We start from the raw sequence: 11,512 nt of genomic DNA, 5'->3' as shown, positions 1-11,512 counted from the left end.
ACACCCCCCATGCGCGACACCTTATTACTCCAACCAAGGCGCTGTGAGAAAACGTGTAAGAAAACGACACATATATATTTGTATTTAAAGCAAAACTTTACACATCTGACTGAAAACGAATACATAAATACATGAGTAAATAAATAAATATAAGCTGCGTGTATGATTACATGACCCACTCGTTATAAACACGTATAAATATCCACAATTACTTAAAACAAAAATATTTATATATTTGATTTATCTACGTTACTAGGGATTCATATAAAATAATATTTATTACATAATAAATACAGTATCTGGGTAAAGTGTAAGCAGTGTTGATCAGGGACTTCAGTAGAGCACAGAGCGATCGAGCACATCAGGAAGAGCAATCAAACACAGAGCTGCTCGCTCTAACTGTCTTATGTAAGAATATTAACAATTATAAAGTTGACCGATATACTTAGTTACTAATAAATTGTTGTTATAAGCTTATGACTTACGAATGTAAAGTTTAGTAAGTTAAATAAACCAGGCTTGATGACGTATGCACCCGGCATATGCGACCTCCAGAGGATGCAGCGTGAACGGCCATAGTCTTTAGTGATGCCAACTGGCCAAAATACAAAATAAAACACACAAAGTAAAAAATGAACACAACAATAAAATTAAAAAAAATCTGTTTCGAGTGATGTTAAGACAATAACAATAACATTTCACAACAAAATAAAAGCAAGACAGTGAGAGTGAATGAAAGCATAAATCTGTGTTGTTGTGACCTCTAGTGTTGAGTTGAGGAAACTGCAGGTGACTTTACACTGAGACATAAATAAAATCAACTGAGAACAGAAGATTATAGGACCTTACAGGAGATCTTTATACTCACATTAGCCTTCCCTGCTGAAAAAAAGCAATAAAACCATTACAGAAAATTCTAATGGTTTCCATTAAAATACCTATAGGAACCATTCGCTTTTACCATTAAAACCACTACACTGTAGTGTGTTTTGGGCCATATTTTTTAGCAGGGTTATTAGTCCTATCAGATTATTAATTAAAAATGTAAATGCATCTAATCAAACCTCAACTTTTATATATAACCCCAAATCAGAAAAAGTTGAGACACTGTAGAAATTGTGAGTAAAAAAGGAATGGAGTAATTTACAAATCTCATAAATTTATATTTTATTTACAGTAGAATATAGATAACAAATCAAATGTTGAAAGTGATACATTTTGAAATGTCATGTCAAATATTGGCTCATTTTAGATTTCATGAGAGCTACACATTCCAAAAAAAGTTGGGACAGGTAGCAATAAGAGGCCAGAAAATTTAAATGTACATATAAGGAACAGCTGGAGGAGGACCAATGTTTAGGAATAGGAATGTTGTCCCATTCTTGTCTAATACAGACTTCTAGTTGCTCAACTGTTTTAGGTCTTCTTTGTCGCATCTTCCTCTTTATCATGCACCAAATGTTTTCTATGGGTGAAAGATCTGGACTGCAGGCTGGCCATTTCAGTACTCAGATCCTTCTTCTACACAGTCTTGATGTTGTAATTGATGCAGTATGTGGTCTGGCATTGTCATGTTGGAAAATGCAAGGTCTTCCCTGAAAGAGACGACGTCTATATGGGATCATATGTATCTAGAACTTGGATAAACCTTTCAGCATTGATGGTGCCTTTCCAGATGTGTAAGCTGCCCATGACACACGCACTCATGCCACCCCAAACCATCAGAGATGGAGGCTTCTGAACTGAGCGCTAATAACAACTTGGGTTGTCATTGTCCTCTTTAGTCCGGATGAAATGGCGTCCCTGTTTTTCAAAGAGAACTTCAAATTTTGATTTGTCTGAACACAGAACAGTTTTCCACTTTCCCAAAGTCCATTTTAAATGAGCCTAGGCCCAGAGAAAACACCTGCGCTTTTGGATCATGTTTAGATATGGCTTCTTTTTTGACCTATAGAGTTTTAGCTGGCAACATCGAATGACACGGTGGATTGTGTTCACTGACAATGTTTTCTGGAAGTATTCCTGAGTCCATGTTGTGATTTCCATTAAAGTAGCATTCCTGTATGTGATGAAGTGCCGTCTAAGAGCCTGAAGATCACGGGCATCCAGTATGGTTTTTCAGCCTTGACCCCTACGCACAGAGATTGTTCCAGATTCTCTGAATCTTTGAATGGTATTATGCACTGTAGATGATGATAACTTAAATCTCATTGCAATTTTTCTCTGAGAAACTCAGAAAACTATTTTTCACCGCAGCATTGGGGGAATTGGTGATTCTCTGCCCATCTTGACCTCTGAGAGACACTGCCACTCTGAGAGGCTCTTTTTATACCCATTGATGTTGCCAATTGACCTAATAAGTTGCAAATTGGTCCTTCAACTGTTCCCTATATGTACATTTAAATTTTCTGGCCTCTTATTGCTACCTGTCCCAACTTTTTTAGGAATGTGTAGCTCTCAAGAAATCCAAAATGAGCCAATATTTGGCATGACATTTCAAAATATCTCACTTTCAACATTTGATATGTTATCTATATTCTACTGTGAATAAAATATAAGTTTATGAGATTTGTAAATTATTTCATTCCTTTTTTACTCACAATTTCTACAGTGTCCCAACTGTTTCTGTTTTGGGGTTGTAACTTTAAAATGGATGAAATGAGATTGTACAATCCATAGATAGTGTCAAAGTCACTTTGAATAATTATAAATAAGATGAAGTATGTGTTGTTGTTTTAGGAAACTCATATGTATGTTGTTTAGTCAGTAGCCGTTTCTAAACCACAGATGTAGGTGGAGGTTAAACTGCATTGTTCACATGTGGTTTTCTACAGAAACAACACACGCAAGTCTGGCGTATTCATGGTGTGACCTTACGGCTGCGTTGTTAATTTTATCTTCACACTTTACTTAGCAATATGTGCATGTGCATGGTGCAAATACTTTTCATATTTCATCACAGATTTCCTCTGGCAAACATGAAGATCTGTTAGCAGACCACAGGTGTAGATAACAGATGAAGATTAAGAGAGGTTTAGACTACATTATAAATACATAACCTATATTTCTGCACATACACCTGAACTATGAATGTTTATTGTATATGGATTTATGTTTTCAGCTGCATTATTGTGTCTTACATGTATATTTTGTCAGTAGTGTTGTGGTGATTAAGGAGGTGCCAGCACACACATAAACCTCCACACACACACAACAACAGAGCTCTGTATAAAGTCTTTTATTTTATAACCGTTTAAAGAGTAAATCAAGCATGAAGAATATGATTGATGTAATAGTGTTGCATTTATGTCTGTGGCGTTTGAATGGTAAGTTTATTTTTTATGCATTAATTTCTTGCTGTAGATAGATAAGTAAATATTTGCTGACTAAACTCATGAGATTTGCTGGATTCTCAGATATTATTTGATTTCTTATATGAATGTGTCTGTTTTCCAGCCCTGACACAAAACTTCATTTAAAAACCGGTTTCATATAATGTCAGTAATGTTTGTGTTTGTGTGTTCAGATGTGTTTGGTGATGAAGTGAAGTCAGTGTCAGTGATGGAGGGAGATTCTGTTACTTTATACACTAATATTACTGAAATACAGAGAGATGATATTATTGAGTGGATGGTTGGTGTTGAGAGTCCAGATGAGATTATAGCTGAATATAACAAAGAAGCAAACACAACATCATTTAATGATGAAAGATTCAAGAATCATTTATATCTGAATCATCAGACTGGAGATCTCATCATCACAAACATCACAAACAAACACACTGGACTTTATAAAGTAAAGATCATCACAAATACTGTGATCTTTAAACACTTCAGTCTTACTGTCTATGGTGAGATGAGAATTTGTTTCAAATATTATAATCATCTTAGTGTTAAAATTCGGATAAAAACAAAAATAATTTGACTTAATAATTAATGTGTGAGGTGTGATTATCTTGTGTGTGACAAACTTACATTTACTTTGACTCAAGTGACTGGTTTTGTTTTGTTTTCCAAAAATACTTGAAACAGAAAATTCTCTTAATTTTTCTTCTTTCAGTTGTTGTCTATTGTGGTTTTATTGAAACTGTGATCCGATTGGTCGTCTCTGCTTTGGTGGGCGTGGCTGCTGTTGCTGTTCTGGTTTACGACATCAGATCCACATGAGATTCACTGTCAATGCATTAAACAAGATTTAAAAAGATTTTTGTCTTTATATTTGTCTTTATTAAATTATCTAAAAGTTACAAAAGCTTCTTGGGTTATTATCATCTATATAGTTTTAATTTCTTGTATCTGCTCACTGAAGTCATTAAATACTGCACTTGAGTGCATATATTTGATCGTATAGACGGTTTCATCGGACGCACATGATACACGTCTGTATCTGAACTTTACTTCCGGTTTCTTTTTTTTAATGGTCTGACTAGTTGCTAAACTGATCTCTTGAACAAATGCCTTGTCGAAAATAACAAATGTTACGTGCGGACCACGACAGCTGCTTGTTTATGTTGTTACTGCTGAAACCGTATATGCTAAAATATTTTACAGAAAAAAGATATTGTGCAAACTTATTAATTTCTTTCATTACTAAAACTAAAATACATTTTTTTTAAACATTTTTTAAATTGGTGACTGACAAAATGAATAAGAAAAGCAGCCGAAAAACAATGTGAACTTTAATATTGTTTAAAATCACTTCAGGGTGAGACCTCAAAACACTGAGTGATAAAATGATGAGAAGATTTCTGTTAATTTAAGATAAAGGGTTTCTACACTCTCAAAAAAAATTGCACAGAAGTTGTCACTGGGCCGGTACGATTAAAAAAAGGCCCCAATAAGTACCATTTAAGTACAGACACAGTATGCATGTTTGTTACCAATATTTACCCATACTAATATGAAATAATAAGGAACAAATGTATAGTTTTATAAAGGGTCTTCTCTTGCCCCAGTGATAGATTTGTGTCTGAGAGTGTAGACTAAAAACATTCAATGGTTTTAAATGATTCATTCTTTTGCTACAGTATAGTTTACAAAGTAACATTTCTGATATTTTATTGTTTTGATGAGTTTACTTTTATTCTTAAATATGAAATATATATACATTAGTAAGTTATCCTACATTTAAGAAAGTAAGTGAACCTTTAAACAGGAGTATATAATGTGAAATCAAACCAAATATTTGTTAAATTATAAGTAATGTGTTTAATTGTAACAACGTCACATTTCAGGTTTTAGGGACTCATGCATGTACAGTATGTGTTCATCATCACATGAAGTAAATGCTTTAGTGAATCTGGTAAATGTTTAGTAGATATTATAATAACTAAAATACATTAGCTGTAGATAGATATACAGAAGTACATAAGCAGAAAAATTAGACTAAAAGAAGTCCTGATGTGTTTTTTATGATGAAGACTGAATGTGTTAACTTAGTTAAAGTGAAACTCATTGTGGTCTGATCACACATGTGGTCTGATCTGTCCAGTGGAAAAACACTTCATGTGTCTGTGGTTTGTTTGCGTGTGTAAAGTTCATTCTGTTCCACTCATCTTTATTTCTGCATTATACCCAAAACTCATTTACTGAGAAATAAAACTGTGCATCCACGAATACTCGTGGTTTCAGTCACAGAAGTGTCACAGGTCAGAGGTCAAAGATGATTCTCACCTATAAGTACAATTAGATAATCTGATCATATTATAATGGATAGGCAGGGCATCAGTTTGTGTTGAAAAGTGGTGGGGACAAAAGATCAGACGAAAAAACATTACAGCAGGTTGGGAAAATATTGAATAATGGCGCATCAAAAATGGGCATAGCGTAGGCTAGTCAACAACATGAAAATACTCATATATATAAGCATAAAACCCTCAACAATGTCCACTGCACACATGTAAATAGTCCCTGCAACACCAGCTCAACCGAACAGTGCCAAAGCACCATACCGTAGAAAACAGCAGCATGCTAAGTCAATGATTACAATAAAATTCATTACATATCTAAAAGAAAACACACCTCTTAACTCACGTCAAACAGAAAGTGATGAAGCGCATGCATGTGTGTGTTCATGTGATTGGCTGTAGTGTTGGGGAGGACTTTACTGATTTTAACTTTACAGATGATGTTTAGTTTCTCACACACTCTCCTGCAGAATATGATTGCTGTAAAAGTTTTACTGTATTTATATTCATGGCATTGTAACGGTAAGTGATGTTTTTGTCGTTTTTATATGCATTCAGTTCTTGTGGTTGCTGCTTAAACTTGCATTGACTACTATATTACTTTATTTAGACAAAATACAAACATGGATCTGTTTAATATTTTAAAGTTGCATATATTTCAGGTTCTTCTTTCTATAATGTCAGTAATATTTGTATCTGCAGGTGTGTTTGGTGCTGAAGTAAAGTCAGTGTCAGTGATGGAGGGAGATTCTGTTACTCTTCATACTGATGTACAAATACAGATTAAAGATGAGATGGAGTGGATGTTTGGTGTTGAGAGTCCAGATGAGATTATAGCTCAATTCATCAGAGAAGACAAAACAACATCATTTAATGATGAAAGATTCAAGAATCATTTATATGTGAATCATCAGACTGGAGATCTCATCATCACAAACATCACAAACAAACACACTGGACTTTATAAACTAGAGATCAACAGACAACCTTCTGTCATCTTCAGACACTTCAATCTTACTGTCTATGGTGAGATAAGAAACACAGCTGTTTTCTTCAAGTTTCAAATATCATCATTATCATAGTAATAGTATTAAAAATGCAAGCAATCAATCAGCATGAAATGTAATGAATGAATGAATTAAAGGGTGACATTTACAGTGTTTTATAAATGTTTTCCAGCTCGTCTACCCGTTCCTGTCATATTCAGTAAATCTTCACAGTGTTCTTCATCATCATCATCATCATCAAACTGTTCATTATTGTGTTCAGTGTTGAATGTGAGAGATGTGAGTCTGTCCTGGTATAAAGGAAACAGTTTATTGTCCATCATCAGTGTATCTGATCTCAACATCAGACTCTCTCTATCTCTGGAGGTTGAATATCAGGATACAAACACATACAGATGTGTACTCAACAATACCATCACAAAACAAACTCAACATCTCAACATCACTCATCTCTGTCAGACGTGTTCAGGTACGATACTGTTTATGTGTTTTATTTTGTTACTCAAATGTAAAAAATGACATTAAACAGAATATTCTCTTGTATTTCTCTTCTTTCAGCTGATGTTTACTGCTGTTGTGGTTTTACTGAAGTTGTGATCCAATTGGTCGTATCTGCTTTGGTGGGCGTGGCTGCTGTTGCTTTTTTGATTTATGACATCAGAACCAAATAAGAATCTCCATTAACCTTCAATGAATCAAACAAGATTTTAAAAGAAGATTGTTTTTATTTAATAATCTTAATGTTGCAAAAGCTTCTTTCAGGTTTTATTCTCCACTATTAACATCTTATGTTTAGTTTTTGATTTTTTGCATCAGTAGTCACTGGAGGCACAAAGACATGAAATATACAATGACGTTATTAATTAAAAGACTCAATAGGAACCCTGTCAAAGTCAATGTGTACATTACTGTTTAAAAGTTAAGGATCACTTCATCTTAAAATTGTGTGCTTAAATGTTTTATTATAATATGTTTATTATTAGTTTTATTATTATTTCATTAGTGTATAGAAATATGTGCAAACATATTTATTTATTTTTATGACAAAACATCTCTAGGTTACGTATTTAAGCTCTGATCCCTCAGAAGGTAATGAGACGCTGCGTCTCCTCTGCTATACTTCTGGCATCTGTACACCCGCTTTGGCATATGCCAGCTAAAGTGAGCATTCCTTTTCGTCCTTTTATGCTCTCTGGCTTCCCAGTGTGACGTCACACCCAACCATTGGTCGAATTTTATATACTTACTACGGGACTTTCCCAAAGTATCTGTTCCCTCTGAGTTCTTCAAAAGAAAACTGAAATTATTCTAAAATGTGAAAAAACTTTGAAAAGTAAACGAACTTTTGAATGGTAGAGTATATTGTGAAATCAAATCAAATATTTGTTAAATCATTTATGTGCTTAATTGTAACAACTTATTAAAATTTTAGAGCAAATAATATATGAACTGTAGTAAACTGTTATATATATATATATATAATATATACAGTATAATGTCCATGTCCTTAAGTGTGTTGTGTCCAGTCTTGTCTTAGCATCCTGTTCAAAGATTTGGATTTTTTTTTTTTGATAATGTGGGAACAATAGGGTCTTGAAACTTATAGGGGTGGTTTCCCGGACCAGGATTAGCTTAATCCAGGACTAGGCCTTAGTATAATTAGGAAATATAACTAGTTTTAACAAACATGCCTTACTAAAAACATTACCTGTGTGCATGTTGAGGTAAAACAAAGAGCACTGATGTATTTTAAGATATGTAAGGGCAAGTTGTTTTCAGTTTAGAGAGCTCTTAAAAGTGTTTAAGTCTAGGACTAGTCTAATCCCTGTCCGGGAAACCGCCCCTTAGTCAATCAAGCCCTCTTAATTTAAAAATTAAGATTAATTTAACTTAAAATAAAAAACTTTCATTAAAAAACTAATAAACTAATAAAAGTTGATTTACATTTGATACTTCATTAATCTTCTACAAAAACATTGATCACTGGTTCTCTAATTTAGTAGGTGGTGTGTAACTAAAAAGCTAGGGTCCTAGAAATCCAGTTATCAGACTGGGGTCCTGAAAATGCAGCCTCCTTATTTTTGACATAAATGTGGGCGCTGAAGAGAGAGAGTGAGAGAGAGAGAGAGAGAGAGAGAGAGAGAGAGAGAGAGAGAGAGAGAGAGAGAGAGAGAGAGAGAGAGAGAGAGAATTTGTTTATATATGATTTCCCTTTTATTCCACTAGATGGCACTAAATCATTACCTCCAGTTTGTATCTAAAACATTTTTAGCCCTGACAAAGCACATCATCTTTTATTTATGCAAATTTGCATAAGAAGCTATTTCAAAATGGATTTTTATTGGACAAAATGTAAACATACACTGTAAAAAAATTCCGTAAAATTGCAGCTGGGTTTCCGGTAACTTACCGTATATTTAAATTTATGATTTTTACTGGCAACATTTTGTTCAAAGTTAAATGAACAATGAATGAATAAAGTGAAGAATAAAACTAAAAAAACAGCATCAAGCAAAACATTCTAGGAAACAAAATCTGAAGCAAAAAACAGAAAAAGATTGATGATGATTTCTGGTTCCCAGAATGCTTTGCATGAGGCTGTTATTGTATAGTTTTTTTCTGTAAAGAAGATTTACAGTGTACTTAAATTTTCAGAAGCAATTTACAGACAGTGATGCCACCGAGTGAAACTGAAAGAGTGAAACTCTACTGATTCAAAATATTTATTTATCATACATACAAAGATATTTACACAAAAAAACAGAAAAACTCTTAAACTGAAAACAATAAATTCCATGCGAAAGTTTTGAAATGGTTTCATTCTTTATGTTCACCTTTCTGGCACACATCTTATGTAGGGGGTCTTAACCAGTCATTCCTACTATGAAAGTCAATGGTGACTATCTGCTGTGTGTTTACCATCATTTCTCAAAATATCTTCTTTTGTGTTCATCAGAAAAAAAGAAAGTCAAACAAGTTTAAAACAATATGAGGACGAGTAAATGATGACAGAATTTTCATTTTAAAGTAAACTATCCCTTTAATGCACATGGAGAACGAAAGCTGGCCTGTGTGGTCCGATCCAACAGACGAGCTAGCTGAAATTGCTGAAAAAGTGAATGCTGGTTCTGATAGAAAGGTGTCAAAACAGACAGTGCATCACAGTTATGGGGCTGCGTAGCCACAGACCAGTCAGAGTGCTCATGCTGACCCTTTCACTGCCTAAAGCGCCTACAAAACATTTTCTTTTACATACCGTGGATGGCTAGGTGCATGTGAGTCACTTACCTGAAGAACACGTGGCACCAGGATCCACTATGGGAAGAAGGCAAGCTTACGGAGACAGTGTGATGCTTTGGGCAATGTTCTGCTGGGAAACGCTGGGTCCTGCCATTCACTGTAAAACCTAACAGTTAACTTAACTCAAACCATTTAAGTAAACCGGTTGCATTAGACCATTTAAGTTTTAAAACACATACATTTAAGTACTGTGAACTTGAGTCATGTGCAATTATGCACTTTTATTTAAGTAGTGTGAACTTAAATATAAGTGCATAACTGCATATGACTCAATTTGTTTAGTTCACAGTACTCAAAAGTATCTGTTTTAAAACTAATGCAACCGGTTTACTTAAATGGTTTGAGTTGAGTTAACTTTTAGGTTTTACAGTGTTCACGTGGATGTTACTTTCATGTTTACCACCTACCTCAGCATTGTTGCAGACCCTTTCATGGAAACAGTATTGCCTGATTAAATGTTTTATTTTCTGACTGAATGTTTATTTTGAAAAAAAAAAAAGATCCAGCATCTTCATAGACAATGTGTAATTTATCTCACTTTACATAGTTTTAATACAGTAATAAAATAACTTAAATTGCTTTCAATATCTGTTCAGACTATAGTGAGAGGTGACAGAAGCACCTGAATAAGTTGTACTAAATCTTTACCACTACACTACCCTAAGCATAATTTAACTCAAATTAACATAGTATTACAAAACTTTAAAATAGCAAAAATAATTTGTGCTTGGTTATTTTACCCTTGTAATAAAAAATCAGTGAAGCGTATACACAATCCAACTATAGCTACAAGTTTTGGATCCGATGTTTAAATACAGTTCACTAGATCTGTCTTTAGGTAGAAAATATTTTGTGTATTAATCAGTGATAGATTTGCATAACAACGAAAGTTTATTACAGAAAGGATAACCGCAAAATGTAGTGAAAAACTCATTCTCTATATTTGCACTTGATTTAGGTGATAGCTCCTTCATAAAGGTATTAATGCATATTATTATGTTCATCTTAGGACTGAGCAACTTGAGAGATGTAATGTCCGGCTGTTTCTCAATCTTCAGCGATCTTGCGTCCTCGTGTCCTCGCTCTACGTTATCATTAACAGTCGAAGTTCAATTCCAATTCTGAAGAACGCAAGTACAGAGGACGCATGAAAATACCCGGATGAGTTCTTGATATCGAGGATGCATCGAATGCATTGAAATCTGGGGAGGTCAGGTGACCAACAGAAGATTGCACACATCTCAATTCTCACATATGCGTTCTGTGTTCTCGAGACCTTCTGAGTTCCTTCTTCGAAGGTCGCCTGGCAAGACCAGTCTCCACGAGAACGCAAGTCCCTTCTTTGCATTCTTGGAATTGAGAAACAGCCTCCATAAAGTGCAAATGCTTACATTTCACACAAGGAAAAATTGTTTGGCAAGACTCCTGAGATAAAACTCCCACTCTGGCCTGCTTTAAAATGTGTCCATGTATTTTTCTGATAACACATCAACATGTATGTAGCTTTTCTGCTGTGCAT

Source organism: Misgurnus anguillicaudatus, unplaced genomic scaffold (genome assembly GCF_027580225.2).
Source record: "Misgurnus anguillicaudatus unplaced genomic scaffold, ASM2758022v2 HiC_scaffold_31, whole genome shotgun sequence".
Lineage (NCBI taxonomy): Eukaryota > Metazoa > Chordata > Actinopteri > Cypriniformes > Cobitidae > Misgurnus > Misgurnus anguillicaudatus.
The sequence above is the reverse complement of the archived record's forward strand: the minus strand, read 5'-3'. Positions refer to the sequence as shown.